This window comes from Cupressus sempervirens, chromosome 2, assembly GCF_028749045.1.
Source record: "Cupressus sempervirens isolate cs-2001-9-10 chromosome 2, ASM2874904v1, whole genome shotgun sequence".
NCBI lineage: Eukaryota > Viridiplantae > Streptophyta > Pinopsida > Cupressales > Cupressaceae > Cupressus > Cupressus sempervirens.
Window position 1 is genome coordinate 776,554,823 of NC_143119.1, and position 19,127 is coordinate 776,573,949.

The window sequence follows — 19,127 nt, forward strand, 5'->3', positions numbered from 1 at the left end:
TTGATTTGATTTTATGTGGGTGGGGAAAGTGGATAAAGACCAGGTATGAAAAACAAACTTATGATCTTGTAACAGATTAGTGCCTCATCCATTGGGCAATTCATGAATCTCCCTCATGCATTTTGGATATCTAAAATACAATTCTTATGCCAAGACTCCAGGTCTATCCATTTACCTTGTAAATTGGATATCCATGTTCAATCTAAACATGATTCTTACCTGATATCCTCCTCAAAAAACTTGCAACCCTATTGAATCTCTGAAGCATTTACATAATTCCTTGAATTACAAGCAATAATGAAGCAACATATAGCCTTAAGGGACTACACTTATGATCTAGGCTCTTTGTTTAAAGACCATAAAACATTACAACTCAACTAAGAAAGGAGACAAGATTTAAATTGAAACTAAACACTTTCTATTCCTTGTATTGATTTCCTTGAAATAATACATAAAAATGCATGAAATTAACCCACAAAGAACCTAATAAACTAGACTATTCAATGAACAAATGCTGTCATACAAGAGAGAAAATGGTGGGAATGAGAAACTAATGGGATGGGAAGGGGGTATCATAGCCAAAGCAAAGCTTCATGGTTTGGAACCAACACATCCCAGATCTTCCATGCAGACTTCATCAATTCCAGGGCCAGTTCTACTAACTATCTTCATTCCAGAGAAAACTTTCCAAAATTCCAACCCTTACAAAAGAGAAGAAGAAAGTATAAATAGGAAATTCCCAAATTCAACTTGCAATTGACATGTGTCCCCTATGAATTCCTTCTTAAGAAGCTAAAAAAGCCTCTCTCTACCTTCTCTCTATAACTGCATATCTAAATCTCATCATTTGGCCTCTACAAGGCATCAAATATCTCAGAAATCTCATTATGAAAGAATTTAATTGATTTTGGTGTTAAAATGAAATCATGGTAAAAGTGAAAAACCAGTTACAATAACCTCAAGAAGCCAAGAAAACATCTCAGAATTGATTTTGCTTCACTTTTAGAATTCACCAAGCCTTCATATCCGTCCTTTAACCAATTCTGATGATCAATGTTTAAATTTGCCTATTCTATTGAGAATGCCTCAAAATTCACAAATTAGCTTATAGCTCAAATTGGTGAAGGCCTATGCACAAACTGACTTCAGAAATGGAAAATTTGGATTCTTTTGGTTTTGGTGGTATAATGGAGCGCCCATTTTTGATAAAAAATGCTCTAGTTATGATTGTTTGAAAATTAGGCCTCTAACTCCATGGTTTGCATTAAAAACTTAAAAATTTGAAAAATTAAAAATTTTCTATAGTTCCAACTATAGAATATTCACCTTTTAAAATTAAATTCTTCAAATCTCTATTTGAATGGACACACAGACATTTCTTTATATTTAAAAAAATTCTCTTTCCTCCTTTGACCAATTGGAGAATGCCACTTGTCACCTCCATATTCGCTCTATCCAGTGAACTATGCCACATGTCACTTTTTGATTGGCCATTGATATTTGAGTGGGACCCACCCTATATTCTATCAAATTCTTCAAATTTCTGGCAAGTCCGCAAGTCACTTGCCAAAATTTCTTAACTTTTTCGGTGGCGACATGGTGACCACCAAATTTTGGCAACTTTTTTGACGAACTAATCCTGCTTACTGATGCCACATCATTGCCACCTCAACACCACATCATAGCCAACTAGTCCCACATTGCATTTTGACTCTTGCCAATTTTTTGAATTTTTCAACTAGTCGCTATGTCGCTAGCCAAAAAACTTAGGATTTTCTTGCTAGCGAGGTAGCGACTAGCCGAATTTTTCACTTTCCAGGCGAGCTGTAGTGCTAATGTCATCTCTACTTTGTGGGAAAGTTCCTTCAAAATTTTACCACCTTTGCCCGAAAACAGGCTGTCATGTCCCCTTTTCAAATAATTAAAAAAGAAAATCTTTGCTAAGGCAGGCAGGCCCAAGAAAGTGAAGTTTCGGAAAAAAAGGGGGTTAATCTTTGGAAACCGTTGGACTAATAAATGAAAATTATTATTAAAATAAGTTTCATTAACCTCTCTTGGATGTGAGTTACAGTTATGCCCTCTTTTAAGGGGTTTGGAGGCATTTTGGGCTCATTCCATAACTTGATTTTTGCTCATTCTTTGTTATTCTTCAGAGGCTGCCAAACCTGTGGAGAAGGAGACCCAAGAACGAGAGTTTGCAGGTTTCCAGGGAGACCCAAGAATGGGAGTTTGCAGGTTTCCAGGAAGGCTAAGGATGGGAGTTTGAAGCCATTCCATGTGCATGCTCATACAGAGTTTGCCTTTGTGCTGAACAGTGCAGATTTGTGGGTTTTCGGGTGTGTTTTTGTAGGAGTTTGGTGTTTACAGTTGAGTATTTCATATCAGTTTGGGTTGCTGCTGTATATCAGACTTTTAAATGTTAAAATAGGGCTGAATATATATATTGGGACGTGATTAAACTTTTGAGATAGATTATTAGTGTTTTTGTGGTGTTTCCGAGCATATTTTGTGCTATTTCGGGAGCCCGATGAGCATAGTTTTGGTCCTACATTTTCGAGCTGTTGTGTAAAGGCTATACAGATCTGGAAATGTCAATTTGTAGGCTGTTATGCTGCTAAAAGTTCTGTAAAAATTTCCATTTTCAGATTTATTAATAATTTGTGAAGTTGTGAAGCTTTTAGCACTATTTTCAGCATACCCGATTTGGGGTTTCTTGAGGAATTTGGTGGGTCTTTGGGATATTAGCTGTTTGATTTTAAAGATCTGATTTGAGGCTTGAAATATCATGTAAAATCAGAAAAGGGACATTTCACGGACCCACCTGCACATGCGCTTGGCTTCAAAAACTGGTGTCTTTAGACATAAGGCATCTTGTGTGTTTTTGTATTTAAAGACATAAAAATTCTCTCCCACGAGCAATATGGGATTAAAGTTTTAGATGTCATGACTCCTTTTACATTTCCACTTCCTTCTGTGCATTTGATAGGGTTCATTTAGTGCAAATTCCCTTATGTTTTGTTTGCTGTGGGTTTATCTTATTGTTGGCTGCCCCTCTGTGGATTCCATCTTTCTTGACTGTGGCTCATAACCAAAAACAAATGCCTTCTCTGCTTACATTTTTCACCAAAGTCTCCCCTGCTGCAAGGCATCACTCATCTTCTATCCTAGCCCTTTTGGGCAAGGAAATCAATACACTGTCACTTCTGGGCCGCTTCCCACATGCAACCTGGATATCATCATCGTACTCCTGACATTCTTGAATTTGTTGCGAAGAAGATGCAGATGGGGATGAGGAAGAAGAGCATGCATTTCACGATGTGATCAGAGCCTCCTAAAATTGATATTCCTAGGCATACACTTTAGCTGAGTATGCAATGACTTCTTCCAATTGAAGTTGGTGGGCATGTTCATCCAAAGAAGCATCCATAGCTTGCTTAATTTGTTCTTCCTCTATTTGTTCTTTTTCCTCCACATTAGATTCATCTTCTACCTTTGAAATTGAAGGCAGGTAAGAAAACATGTTTTTGAATGCAAAAAGCATGCAAGAAAGAAAGCAAACAAAGATTTTGCTCAAAATGCATGCCTTGTTGCTCACATGCATGGTTTGTTTCCTCTGCATTTTTCTTAAGGCTTGCGCTTTGACTAGCATGGACATCTTTTGTTTTATTTGTCGTTGCTTCTTGGCTCCCATATGTTTTGACTCTTAGGCCAATCTACTTTGTAGATGGCACCTCTCCTGCCTCTTATCCAAGCCATTTCCTGCCTCCTATAGCTGTTTGATACTTAAGTGAAAATGCATATTTGAAACTAGTTCAAAATTGGACTTCACGAAATGGCTCAAAATGTCAATTTAACTTCATGGAACACATAGACATACTGAATGAAAAGTGTTAGAAACATTAAACACCTTAGGGGCATCAAAGGTATAGCCAGGTACACATGCATTTATGGGGCTTAATTTCTCAAAATTTTCAATATGGAACTCAAAATTTCAAATAGATGCTCAAAATGAGAACACAATTTTGAGCACCAACAGTGTTCAATTGATTTGTTTGTTGGTTCTAGTCAAGTGAGAAGATGAATATTGATTATTCTAAGTTATATTCAAGCTAACTTGACAATGTGTACTTGATATAAATATAAGGTCAAGTTGAGGATTGAAAGTGTGGGAACATAATTAAAGATTTAATGATGCTTAGAGGAAGTGAAGTAGAAGGATAACCAGAATATCCTTGTTGAGATGCAAAGATAAATTCGATCAAGAAGGATCAAGTATACAAGCCAAAATTGAGAAAGATAATTAGAGATTTAGTTACATCATAAATTAGGTAATCTCATTGTTACCCTCTAACCATTGTAGCAGTGATCTAAATCTCTTAACAGAGTTGGCTTAATAGCTATTTGTAAATCCTCTAACAAGGTGGCATTTCTATTTAATTTTTTAAAAACCTCTAATAAGGCCACTCCTAACAGGATGAGTAAATCCTCTAACTGGGTCACACTTAACAGTGTGTTTTGTAACCTTTAACAGGGTTGGATCCTAACAAGGCTCACTTCAGAAGAGTGGAAATCAGTAACTAGTTGCAATTGGTAGTTTTTCCCAAATTGGGTTTCCATGTTAAAATCTTGGTGTTAATTGTGTTCATGCTATTTACTTTATTTGTTTGAAACTAAGTTAAAGTAAGATGAATCACAGATAATATCTTAAGTTTTTCATGATAAGAATTTGCTAAGTTATTTTAGTGCTTACTGAGCTTCAATATTTGTTAGAGTAAACTGAGTGCTTGCATATTTTTTGAGTTACAACAGAGTTCTATTTTCACTGAGTTTTGATTTGTATTGACATCTAAGGGATCAGGGATTTATTTTTGTGGTGACTGATTCAACCCTCTCCTCTCAGTTACTCCTCTTATATTTCCAACAATTAGTATCTTTTGGTTCTTACAAAGAAGGTTTCAAGGACCAAAGCCAAAGATCAGGATGTCTTACAGAAGAGAGATTCTCAAGTTGAACTGAGAAAAATTTGTAGCATGGCAAGGATTTATGAGGTTACATTTGGCAACTATCAGTGATTCAGGTTGTAAATATCTTGATAGTGAATGCAAGATTCCTACTAGAACATTATCAGTTGAGAAAATTGCTGAAAAGAAAAATCATAACATCATGATGATTGACATTGCGTTTGCTCTTAATTATGTTGAATTCGATGAACTCAAAAGTTGCACTACAACTTATGACATGTGGATTGAATTGAAAGCCATATATGGAGGAGATGATAATGTAAGAAGAGCTAAAACTAAAATTCTCAGAGGACAATTTAATGAGATGAAGATGAGAGAAGATGAAAACATTGCAAAATATGTTTGACAAATTAAAGGAAGTGTGAGTGCAATCAAAGCATCTAGAGGAGACATTGATGAAAAAATAGTTGTAAGCAAGGTACTCATAACCCTTCTTCCTATCTATGCAATTAGATTGTCTACTATTCAAGAAATGAGATGTTATCATAATAGCAATGTAACTTTGGATGCTCTAGTTGGAAGATTGACAACGTTTTGTAAATTTTAATAGACCGTGTTTGGTGTAGACTTAGCAAAGTGTTTGATATGTATTATGGATTGTGTAGAACCAGAATCAGTATGCAAAGAACATTAACAAATGAAGTAAACATTCACAAACCAAAAACTAAATTCACATATATGCTTAGACTAAGAAAGAAAATAAGAAGTGCAAACCTCACAAGAGAAAACACTCCATGCTTTCTTGATTCTGTAGATGTGTCCTTTTGCTGTGGATGTATGCTCAAGATGCTCAAAAGTTGCTTCAATGGAGATGGGTAATGGCAAATTGGTAGCTTTGTGAGCTCTCAATTTGGCATTATAAGGGTATGGTTGATGGCTTTGGTTCTCAAAATAGCATGGTAACTTTAGCTCAAAGATTGTTGATGAAATGGCTTGGGATGGGATTCAATTTATAGGCTAAAGGGTAGAGGGATGGAGGGCTTAGATGCAAGGATGGATGAAGGCTTAAGGAGGGCTAAGATGCACTCAAAGGGGAGCACATGGATTGTGCTTGTTTAGCACCAATGGGAAGGTGACACTTGTCACAAGGAGGATGAGTGTGAGAGGGTAGGGTTAAGGGTTGGTTAAGGGCATGATGAGTGGGGTTGAGTATGTAAGAGGGATGTAAGAGGGATGAGTGTGGAAGAGGGAAGAGTGTGGAAGATGGGTGTAAGAGTCATGAGTGGGCTTGTAAGAGTCTTTATGTTTTTTAAGAGCACTCATGACTTAGTGGTTGGGTTTTTTTGAGGGGAGACTTTGGTTTGGATTAGGAAAATCTTAAACTTGTTTAAGGAATGTGACAACATTAGGGGGTGGATTAGGCTTGGGTTTAGGATTAGATTAGGGATGTTAGAGATGTGCAAGTGGATGGCATTAATGAGGGTGGGTGAGTTAGTGGCTAAGCTTGGTTAATATGGGTGGATGGGGTGGATTAGGCTAAATGGAGGATTAGAGATAGGTTAGGGTTTTTTTGAATTTGAGGATTTCATTTATCAAATAGATTTATTTAATAAATGGGGATTTTTGGAATTAAATAGGAGAAAAGGATTTAATTGATAAATAATAGATTATTTGATTGATCAATTAGGACTATAGATGATTAATTAAATTAATCAACTAGGGGATGACAAAGGATTAATTAAATAAGAATTTAATTAATGATGCCTTTAGAGATGGCTAAATTAGATTACCAAAGTAGTGTAATCAAATTTAGGTGTCTACATTTTGCCCCTCTTTGACATAGTGTCGAGACAACACTATTTCAAAGAAGTTTGAATGAAGACAACATGAGGAAGATGTTTTAGCAACAATGTTGCCCCAGTCTCGGATAAGAAGAGGAGAGACTAGACTTAGATGATGCCCCCTCAAGAAGGCGGCGGGGAGAGAAATGAGGCTTGACCACTTCTTGAAAAGTACAAGAAATTGAGATGAGCTGAGACGCTGGTTGGCGAAGAGAAGGGGCTGAATTAGCTCAAACTCTCACTACGGGAGAATGATAAAGGGAAATCAGAGGCACAATAGTAAAGCAAGCTTAAGACTTTCCAAGATTGGGGGGGGGGAGATGGAGGAGCAGAGCGCTATAAAAGGAATCCATTGAAGCTTTTTGAGCGGGGGGATACTTCAAAGAGAAGTACCACCATGTAGTTGAGCACTAGATTTTCTATAGGACTGTTGGTTAATTGCCAAGGTTACCAAGAACATCAAGGCCTTTTCACCAACCGTCCAGAGGACTGACGAACTGACTCAAAACAAACACACAAGGATTGCCCCAGTATCACACATGAATCCCAGAGGAGGCAGCGTGGAAATGACACTAGGTAACCCACAAGCAGAAAAAGAAAACAAGAAAAAGACCTGATCAAGACCTTATGCTCTAATTGCCCCATTCGCAGCATACCATGATATGGAAGATCATGGCAACCTTGAGGAGGGAACAAGGAGATTGCTTGGAAAAGATATTTCAAGACCCAAAAGGGAAGATCCCAAATCAAAAGAAAGTGAAAATCCAAAAGAGAACTATTTGCCAACGAGATGGGTAAGACGAGGTACTAACGGACCAAGATCAGACATGAGGAAAGCTATATCCTGCAAAAATCTATCAGAGAGCACCTAAGCTGATGGATCTGGATGAGTGATGTGTCTGGCAAGCTGAACTAAGAAGGATAACACTTTGGTGATAGGAGATCTAGCTAAAGGATGCATTGGAATATCTAACCAAGGTGTGCAATGTGTGCAAGATGTTGACCAAGGATGAACTAACATGAAAGCCGGATAGATACAATGATACTAAGCTAAAGAGGATGTATAAGCTGACAGACCAAGATATGTTACAAATGTACAAGTTTGTTCATGTTTTGGTTTTTTGTGAGATGGAAATTTTTGTGAAGGATGGGATGTCTATAATAGTTGATAGGTGGACAGGTAGATGGTTTGTGAAAAGCTTAAGGAAAATGGGATTCTGTGTGTGCATGCGATAGGATACGAGCTAGGGTACAAGATTATTTACAAGCTGGAATATGGTACAAGCTTTGGACAAGATTTGGATATATACAAGGTATGGTACAAGATTTACAAGGTATAATACAAGCTTTGGTACAAGATTTATAAGCTGTACAGGAGGTATTGACAAGCTCCATCAGATTTTGGATATTTGATTGGAACACCAAGGGAACAAGTAGGTGTTTTATGGGATGGTGGGTGGATGGATGAGGGATAGGATAGTGATAGATAATGGATTAGTCTTTAGCACACAAGGCGCCTGAATTACCAGGTTTTTACCAAGGTACCTATCCAAGGCGCTTGAATTGCCAAGTTTTCACCATTGGACGCTTATTTCTCTTTACTATATTTTTTTTTTTTTGTATTTTTTCAAAAGCTGGGTATACCAAGGATCTTCAACAATAGAACTTCTTGAGGTGAATGATGTTAGTGGGATCATTCAAGAGTTCTCCTTCTGGTGTAGATAATTGATAGGCTCCGGAGCCAAAGGAGGCAGTAACCACATAGGGACCAAGCCATGTAGGTTCAAACTTGCCTTTCTTTTCTCGATCTGCTTGGACTTTCATATTTTCTTTGAGGACCATGTCACCTGGCTGAAAGTGTCGTGGGAGCACCTTCTTGTTGAAATTCCTTTTGAGACGAGTTTGATAGACTGTGAGATGGTCATAGGCTTGTTGTCTCTTCTCGTCTAAGAGATCTAGCTGGGTGAGTCGAGCTACTCTGTATTCTTCATCTGAGATTTGCCCTCGCAAAGATATGCGTAGTGAGGGAAGTTCAACTTCTATAGGTAATATCGCTTCGGCACCATAGACTAGGGAGTATGGAGTTGTGCCTGTGGATGTACGGAAGGAAGTTCGATAGGCCCATAGAGCCGGATTTATTTGAAGGTGCCAATCACGGCCGAAATCATTGACAACTTTCTTTAGGATTTTGAGGAGGGTTTTATTAGTTGCCTCTGCCTGGCCGTTACCTTGTGGGAAATATGGGCTAGAAAAGCGATGATGGATGCGGAGGGAAGTGCATAATTCTTCCATGTTGAGATTTTCAAAATTACCTCCATGGTCAGTGAAGATGGTGGATGGGATGCCGAAGCGACAAACAATGTGGTACAAGATGAACTTGGAGACTTGAACTCCTGTAGCTGAGACTAGGGGGACTGCTTCCACCCACTTAGTGAAATAGTCTGTAGCTGTTATTATCCATTTATGTCCATTAGATGAGAGAGGGGTGATAGTTCCAACTAGATCAAGGCCCCAACAAGCGAAAGGCCAAGGTGGTGCAATAGGCTGTAGATCCTGTGCTGGAGCGTGCACAAGATTTGCATGCTGCTGACATGGGAGACACTTTCTGACAAAGTCACAAGAGTCTTCTTCAATGGTAGGCCAATAGTAGCTTGCTCTAAGGATTTGTCATGCTAGGACAATACCACTCGTGTGGGCACCGCAAAGTCCAGAATGTACTTCTTTTAATGCCATTGCGGCCTCATTTTCATCTAAACATCGAGAGAGAGTATCGTGATAACCCCGACGATATAGGGTATTGGCTATGATAACATAGCGGGATGATTTTTGGATGAGGTTCTGGCGTTGGGTACGTGTGAGGTGAGGGGATATGATACCATCGTTAAGGTAAGCGTGAATTTCATGGTACCAAGGGGATTGGGGACCAACCAAGATACAAACACGGTTTGAATCCTCATTCGCATAGGCAGGTGTGAGGAGCTGCTCAACTAAAAACTCATACTGTGTAGCTTCTTGGGGAATTTCCAAGAGCGAGCTGATAGTGGCCATGGCATCTGCTGCCTTGTTCTGCATTCGAGGCACTTGTGTAAACTGAAGCTTTGTAAAATGCTGGGTCAGCTGATCAACTAGCTCTTTGTAGGGTAATAGCTTTTCATCTTTGGTTTGATATTCATTTAAGACTTGTTTGATGATGAGTTGGGAATCACCAAAGACTTGTAACTCGATGATATTCCATTCTGCAGCTATCTTTAATCCTGCTACAAGAGCTTCATAGTCTGCTATATTGTTGGTGCTAGGGAATTGTAGCTTGAAGGCTTTTGGAATGTAATCTCCTTGAGGTGTAACTAATAATATTCCTGCCCCTGATCCATGAGAGGTGTATGAGCCATCAAAATAAAGCTTCTATGGAGGCTGTTCTTCAATTAGGCAAATATGCTCATCTGGAAATTCTGTGAGCAAAGGATATGCATCTACTAGAGGTGCATCAGCTAGGTGATCTGCTATAGCTTGCCCTTTGATTGCCTTTCTGTCCACATACTGGATGTCAAACTCACTTAGTAGCATAACCCATTTGGCCAAACGGCCTGTAAGTGCTGTTCTGGAGAGCATATACTTGAGAGGGTCAATCTTGGAGACTAGTTGGATGGTATGACTTAGCATGTAGTGGCGAAGCTTTTGAGTTGAGAAAAAAACTGCCAAACAAGCTTTTTCCATAGGAGTGTAATTGATTTCATAACCAACTAGGGTTCTACTGATATAGTAGATGGCTCTCTCTCTGCTATAATCATCATGTTGTGCTAGAAGTGCCCCTAGAGCAGTAGGTGTTGCTGATATATACAAGATCAAGGGACGACCAGGAACTAGTGGAACCAAGATAGGGGGATTGGTGAGATACTGCTTGAGCTGATCGAAGCTGCGCTGACATAAAAGATCCCACTTGAAGTTCTCATTCTTCTTTAGTAAGTGTGAAAACGGTGTACACTTATCTGCAAGTTGGGAGATGAAGCGCCGGACAGATTGAAGTTTTCCCTGAAGAGAGCGAAGCTGTCGCAGTGTTTGGGGAGGAGGCATGTTTAAGATAGCCTTGACCTTTTTGGGGTTGATCTCTATACCTCGTTTAGAAACTATGAAGCCTAGAAGCTTGCCAGATGTGACCCCAAAGACACACTTCTTGGGATTTAGCATGAGATGATATTGGGCCAACCTATCAAAGACTTTCTCCAGGTCAGCAAGATGATCCATGAAGGTGTGAGATTTGACTAGGATATCGTCCACATAATCCTCCAAAATGCTATGGATAAGATCATGGAAAATGGCTGTCATAGCTCTTTGATAGGTAGCCCCAGCATTCTTTAGGCCAAAAGGCATCATGGTGTAGCAAAAGGTTCCCCAAGGGGTAGTGAATGCTGTCTTATGCTGGTCCTCTTCTGCAATCTTGATCTGATTATACCCAGAAAATCCATCCATAAGGGACAGGATTTCATGTCCAGCTGTAAGATCTACAATCATATCTATGTTGGGCAAGGGAAAATCATCCTTTGGACAAGCTTTGTTAAGATCTCTAAAATCAGTACAGATTCTGATGTCACCGGAAGGCTTAGTGACAGGGACCATGTTGGAGATCCATTCTGAGTAGTCGATAGGTCGGATAACCTTAGCAGCTAACATTCTTTCTAGTTCAGCTTTGACTAGTAATGCCACCTTGGGGTGCATTTTCCTAAGCTTTTGTCTGACGGGCTTGATCTTTGGATCGACTGCAAGATGATGAACTACAAGCTTTGGATCGAGTCCTGGCATGTCCTGATATGACCATGCAAATCGGCCAATGTTCTCTCGTAAAACCTCAAAGAGGAGGTCAGCTTGGTCTTGTGATAGGGATGCAGTAATGTGAACAATTCTAGGGATCTCTGAAGAACCAATGTTGACTTCTCTAGTATCCTCTATTAGAATAGAAGACACCTCTGGTCGATTATCTTGAGGAGGCAATACTAAATCCTCATGTTCTGCTTGTGGCTCTGGATTTTCTTGCTGAGGGGTTCTCTTCGCTGCCTTAGCTAGTCCCAGATTTACCTTAGTTCTAGTTTTGGGTGTATCAAAACTAGGTTGGGGATTTTCTCCAAAATACCCCTTGGGATCTAGCTTGTAGATGTAGGCAGAATCTGGCTTTGTCTTCTTATGAGGAGTTTCAGCTCCCATGAATCTTAGAAGCGCTTCCTCTGATGCGAACTCATCAATATGTATGACACTTGGTTGGTCCCAATCTATGAGTTGTGGATGAGCAAGTGGTAGGTCAATGAGATGGATGGATAGTTCTCGGAGAACAGAGTCTCCTAGGAAGATTTGGTCTGGGATATCGTCGTAGGCTCTCTTTTCAACTTCCTTAGGAATGTCTTCAATTTCAACAAGGTCGCGGTGGATGTTCAAAAAAGCGTGACCATTCTCGTTGGTGCCCCCAGTTGTGCGTATGCCAAAGCCAAGACCTGACTTTATTTCCCAATCATGTGCTTCGATGGGACATTGCATGCCCCTTTCTTCTGGTCCTAGTCCACCTCCTTGATAGTTCCATTTTTCAGTGACGAGCTTATGTTGTTGGGGATACTTTTGGCTGAAGTGATCAAGGCGTGCTTGATTTCTTGGAGGTGCATCCTTATGTAGCCAATTGTTGATATCTGGAGTGAGCTCCTCATGAAGAGGGGTTTTTGAGGACACAAAGGTGGTTGGGCCAAACTGCTTGTATCGAGGAGGTGGAATCTCCTTAGCTTTGTGATATGTTGGCCGTCCATGGGTATGTGGATCAAGTGGGATTGCTCCGACAGCAAATGCATCTGATAGACTATATTCTCCACATCCTATGTTGTTGATCTTTACAGTAGATAGGGTAGAGGCAAGGATGGTTTCTGCATCATTACAAGTGTGGGATGAGATGGCGATGGCTGTGCCGATGTCTATTCTAGGGCAATGGTTTGTATATGAAGCTTCAACTGCATTGCAGTAAGCAAAGGGTTCTGGATCGGCATGGATGGTTACCTCAGTGCCTTGATGCAGAAATTTGATGCACTAATGGTAGGTGGATGGAACGGCCTTCATAGCATGAATCCATGGGCGACCGAGGAGGATGTTAAATGGTAGGTTTAGATCAACAACATGGCAAACTGTCTCTTGAATGACTGGCCCAACCTTGATTGGTAGCAAAATAGTCCCTTCTGTGGTCCTTTCCAAGTTGTCATAAGCTTTGATGGTGATAACCTCACTGATCATATCTGCCTCAGTATACCCAGCTTGTTTTATGAATTTTAGGGTGCAAATGTTCAAGGCTGATCCATTATCTATCATTACTCTTTTCACGGCAAAATTGGATACCATGATGGCTATGCGAAGTGGAAGGGTGTGATCTGGCTCAACCGCGGGTATGTCGGTGGGTTTGAAAGATAGGGCACATGAGGATGAAAGGTGTCCAACAAGATTACAAAAATCAGTAGCATTGATATCAGAAGGGACACGGGATTCTATGAGAGCACTGTCAAGGATGTCTTTGTACACAGGACTAGTGCGGAGAAGGTCTAAAATGGATATTTGGGCTGGCATGTTCCCAAGGTGTTCCAAGATATTGTACCAAATTTTTGATGGAGCTGATGGTGTTGATGAAACTGGTGGGCCTGCGATGTTAAATCGCGCTCTTCGAGTGGTGACCGCACACTCATTGTCTGGTCCTCAGATATTGATAACATTGACTGAAGGCTCTTTCTCAGATATACAACCTATAAGGCTACCATAGTCTATATAGGATGAAGTGTGGTCATTGTTCTTCCCATGGTGTTGGTTTGGCTGGCGGTTGTTGGTGTTGTTTTGGATAGGTGCTTTTCCAAGATTTTGGTTATTGTGTGGAGGAAAAGCATTTTGATAAATTTGTAAGCCTGCATTGGGAGAGTTTTGGGCACCAATAGTGATTTCCTTCTTATCGATGAGGTCTTGCACATAGTCTTTCAGTTTCATGCATCTGAGGGTGGTGTGACCATTTACCCTATGGAACTTGCAATACTCATTGTCCTTGTACCATGCAGCTTTGGATTGGCTTGGATCAATTTGCTGGGTAGGAGGAAATTTGATAAGGTTTTCCTTAGCCAATTTCTCAAAAATAACATCCAATGGCTCACCAAGGGGTGTATAGTTTCTAGGTGCAAGTTGGAATTTGGGATTTTTCCCTGCAGCTACATTGATGGCATTAGCTTGATTGTTAGACCCTTGAAAGTTGGGTCTTGTATTGTGGTTTTGATAGCTTTGGTTATTTTGTTGTTGGTAATTGGTAGCTTGTTGGTTGTTTGTTTGATATGGTGGGTTAGACTGGTTTCGAGAAGGACCAATGATATTCACATGTCTGGTGTCAGTAACCCCATCTGTTGCAACATGCTTGTTTTTGTTCCAATACCTAGACTTGTCATTGGAATGTGATTGATTTTGGTTGGCCTCTTTGTAAATCTTTACCACACCATCTTTGATGAGTCCTTGCTCAAGGATCATTCCTTTCTCTTTGATATCCTTATAGGTCTGCAAACAGTTCATGGTCATGTGGTGAGCCAAGCTGGGATGTGCATTATCAATAAACATTTTCACCACATGGCGTTCTGGCAAGGTGCAGGATATGCGGGTGGTAAGGGTTTGCCATCTTTGCAGGTATTCGGCAAGGCTTTCTCCACCTTTTTGCTTGGTGTGGACAAGATCAACTATTGATAGCTCTGTTTCAACAAGATGGGCATATTGGGCTACAAATGCCTCAGATAATTCAGCAAAGTTCTTAATTGTGCCATAGGGGATTCTATAAAACCATTCAAGAGCTGGTCCAGCCAAGGTTTTGGGAAAAAGGCGCAAGAGGAAGACATCATTGTATGCCACATCCTGGCAATGCATGTAAAATTCTTTGATATGTGTGACAGGGTCTCCTTTTCCTCTGAATTTGTCAAATTTAGTTACCTCAAAGTGTTTGGGAAATGGTGTTGTGGTAATGGCTCTGTCAAATGGGTAAGGACACACATTCTCAAACTTGAATGTCTTTGGATCATTCCCTTCTTGGATGGCTTTCAGGGCTATCTTCATTTGCTCCCACTCTGAATTGATAGGTGATGGTTGGGGTGCCCCCAATGTAGGAGTGCCTTGAGGTAGGTATGTGCTGGATGGGGCCATTGAATATGGATGGTTATGAGGGATTTTCTGATAGGGATTGTACATTGTTTGGGCAGCTGCATGGTGGATGACGGGTTGTTGAGGGGGAGGTGGCGCATATTGCTGCATGTGCTGCGAGGCTTGCTATTGATATGGGATTTGAGGTTGGGATTGAGGAACATAAGCTGGATGTGGGTTAAATGGATTGCTTTGTGGAGGTAAGGTATAAGATGGTTGTGAGGCTTGGGGAAAGGATCGGAGGGCTTGTGGGGTTTCACCAATATATGTGGGTTGTGCCCCCATTTGGGATGGCATCTGCAAATAATTGGTGGTTGGCTAGGGTGGTGGATTACCTCCTAGAAGTGGCATTGAAAAGTAGTTGGTAAGTGGAGGTAATGGATTAGTTGGTGGTGGAGGTGGTGGGAATTGAAAGCTTGGGAATGGAACTGATGGGGTTTGATAGCTTTATGGCTGGATTTGGAAGTTTGGTAGAGTGGTGGTGGGAGCTAGGGTCACTTGGGAGCTTGGTAGAAGATTGGCAGTAGCTTGTGGGATTTGATAGCTTTGTGGAGTGAAGGTAGTAGCTTGTGGATTTGTGGCTGGTGGTATTGAGCTCCCGAGACCTAATGGAAATGATGGGATTGTGCTTTGGGCTGTGGTGAACAAGCTGGGGGCGATAAAAGGTTGATTACTTGGCCCCATGGGTGGCATCCCTGTTGTATATTGTTGAGGTTGGCCAAAGATGCTAGCACTGATTTGGGAGATGGGTGGATTTGGAAGGCTAGGTGTGGGAGCAGTAGCAATAGTGAAGGGGGTGAACGGTGAGATGTTTTGGGTAAAGGGGGTTTGGAGTGGAGAGGTATGAACCAAGGATGGAGTGGTGGTGGCTGGGTTGGCTTGCGGCATGGAGATTTCAACTTGGGTGGATGATGGTATGTTTGGGTCTGTTGGGTCATATGGATTGGCTGGAGGCTCTTCTTTTGGAATATATTGAGGATAATTTGGATCATAAGAGCCTATGGGTGGTGGTAGCTGCCCAAACAATGGGTGAGATGGATCTGATAATGGAGGGGGTCTTCCAAAGTCAAAGGTTCCTACATTGTCCCTTCAAAAATTAGCCATGATTGTCTCTTTGTTTTTGTCTATAATGGCGTTTACCAATACTGCATTTCCTGGTTGGTTCATGAAAGCTTCAATGTCAGTAGGTGATGGCATAGCTGGCTCTGGGCTGAAGGATGGCTGAGTGCTCAAGGGGGGTGAGGCTGTTCGATCTAAATGATAGGGCTCCATTGTTTCTTTCTTCTTGGCTAAGCGAGTGACGGGTGGCATGAAAAAATGCTCCTAGGGATAAGATGCAATAATGCTGATGTATGCAAAAGGGGGAAGGCTTTTCTATGCAAATGATTTCCTAGGTTGAGGCAAAGCTATATGATAAAACCTAAGGAGGATTGGGTTGGGGATTCTAACTTCAAAGATATGTTGTCAAAGTACAAAAGGTCTGCTTTCCTATGTGGAAGCTTGGTGGTGATTGTGTCAACTTAAGGATAGACTGATGATCCTTTAGGAAGAACACGAGATTGACCACTTGTGAATCCCAACCTTTAGCTCAAGGTGATGAGGGATAACAAGTGACAAAGCTAGATTACCCTAGACAAAGCTATGTCAAAGGGATAACCTTGGTGAGATTGGTGGATTTGGAAGATTTTAGGAATGGCAAACTTTTAGCAAGGTGACAACAATTTTGAAAGCTTAGATATGCAGAATTTCGATTACTGGCTAGATGGTATGATTCTAAATGAGATGGATGAGCTAATAATGCTTAAGGGGATAACCTAAGATGGCTGGCTTTTCTACAAAGATGACTCTAGAGTGAAGCTTATCCAAGAAGATGTGGAGAAACAAGGGTGTCTAATCATAGAAATCATGCCTAGTTGGTAAGGCATAAGCAGGATTAACTCCTGAATGTTGGCTAAATTTGATAGTGCGCTCTAACCAGGCCTCTTGAAGTGCTTCGTCGGTAGCTTTGTCCTCTGCTTTGTGGAGTTTGGAAATTCGTGGGCTTAGTGTTATTGCTTTTCTCTTGGCTGAAAGTTCTTGGTATGCTAGAGATGGCTTGAGTTTGACCTTGTGAAACTTCTGTTTGGGTTTGGGTTGTTCCGACATAAATTCTTGAATCTGCTTGGCTTTGGGAAAAATCTCAGTTGTTTTGCTTCAACTTGTTCAACTTCCAAAATAGGCAGTGACTACGCTAAGTGTGCCCTAAGCTAGGATTGACCAAGTTTGGCAAACATTCATTCAACAAGTAAAATAAAAACAAGCAATAGATAGGAACACCCAGATAGAAGTTTGTGGTTCTCAGAATGTGGTACTTGCGCCGAGGAGTGTGTATGTTCTACAAATGTTTCGATCAGTCACTCCAAACACATTAACATCCTAGATCATTTTCTGTAAGGCAGACAATTGGTTTAGCTAGGGAGTCCTCGATATACGCAAGGTACGTGAGGCCCAAATCCGTAGATGAGACCAAAAGGATGTCACACAGCTGAGAGGAGCGGTAACCCACTTCTCCTCTTTCACTTCTCAAGGGTATAAAGTTCCTTGAGGCTTAGCCCAAATGACAAAATCTTGATCCCAAGAGAGGTGTCTTTCGATTCACCTCCCGATTCTTATACTCTGTCGGAACGCTGGAGTTGAGGTCGTCCAAGAGGTGATGAAATCCCCAAGCAGGCCTCCTAAAAAAGAAACAAGGTTTTGGATCCTAATCTTATGCACCCAAGATGGCCTCGAAAGATGACAAGGGGAGAGAAGACTTGGATGACCTTGGGCTAAAAAAACACGCTTGTTCTTTTACCAACTGACTCTTATGTGTGCTAATCTATACTTTGCAAGCACTCATGTTTAAGAGACAATGTTCAATTCCAACTTGAAGCGCCAACAAAAGTAAATCGATCGAAGAATGCACACAATAAGAAGAGTTAGGGTCAACAAAAGAAAACTCGCGCGCCCGGAGGCCCTCCACGTCAAGTATCGATTAATTTTCTTTAAGGCATTCAAGATTGAGTGTGAGTTTGTTTTAAGCCCAAAACAAAAGTGTGTGAGATTCGATTTCAAGCGCACGCCCGGAGGCTCTCCACGTCAGTTGTTGTTCAATTTTAGTGCCCAAACTTGAAGTGTGATCGATTTAATCTAGAGTTTTGACCATTTAAGAATTTTGATAAAGTTAAAGCAAACGTTCAAAGACCAAGTGAGTGAGTTAGATTGTGGAACATTTAACACCTTTTTCAAGTAGACCCATCCCCATAAATGGCGCTAAGATTGCAACCAATGGTTAATATTTGATGGGTGATTAGAAAAGAGGTGAGTCCAAGGAACTACTCAAATTGATTTTTGTAGATTTGTATTTTAACTTAACAAAGTTTCTTAAATGTCCAAAAATCCAACTTTACCTAGATTGCATGTGAAAAAGAGATTTGTAATGGTTAATTGATCCTTGGCATTCAAGATTGAATTTTTTTGTTTTAAGCATGCATTCCAAAGAAAGTTGATTTTAATCCATGACATTCAAAAGTGTGTTTTTGAGCAACATTCATTCAATGAAAAATGTGTTTAACCATTCAAGTTCATTTTTTTTTTTTAGCAACATGCATTCAAAGACAAATGGTTAAACATTCAAGTTCATTTTTTTAGCAACATGAAAACCTGCAAGAAGCATGGTTAGTGGTTCCATATGTGCTCCAACCTGCAATGAGACAAAAAAAAGCAATTTAGTTAGTTAGCCAAAATCTTCAAAAATGAGAGCTTAAATATGAAGAGGACAAAATAGATTTGCAGCACAGAACCCAGGTGACAAGCAGAGATGTCGATTTTCGCAGACGCAGATTTTCGCAGACGTCGATTTTCACAGACGCGGATTTTCGCAGATGTTGATTTGCGCAGACGCAGATTTTCGCAGATGTCAATTTTCGCAGACAGAACAGGTTGCAGACGCCAAAACCGCGCCAAAAAAAGCTGAAAAATGCGAATTTTTTATTTTTATTTTATTTAGATGGTATTTCTTCTTCCTAAGTGCGTTCTTTAACCTGCAAAAACAAGCAAAACACCCTCACAACACACTCAAACAACAGCAAACATTAGATGGTTAGAAAAATGACATATAGATGAAAATAGA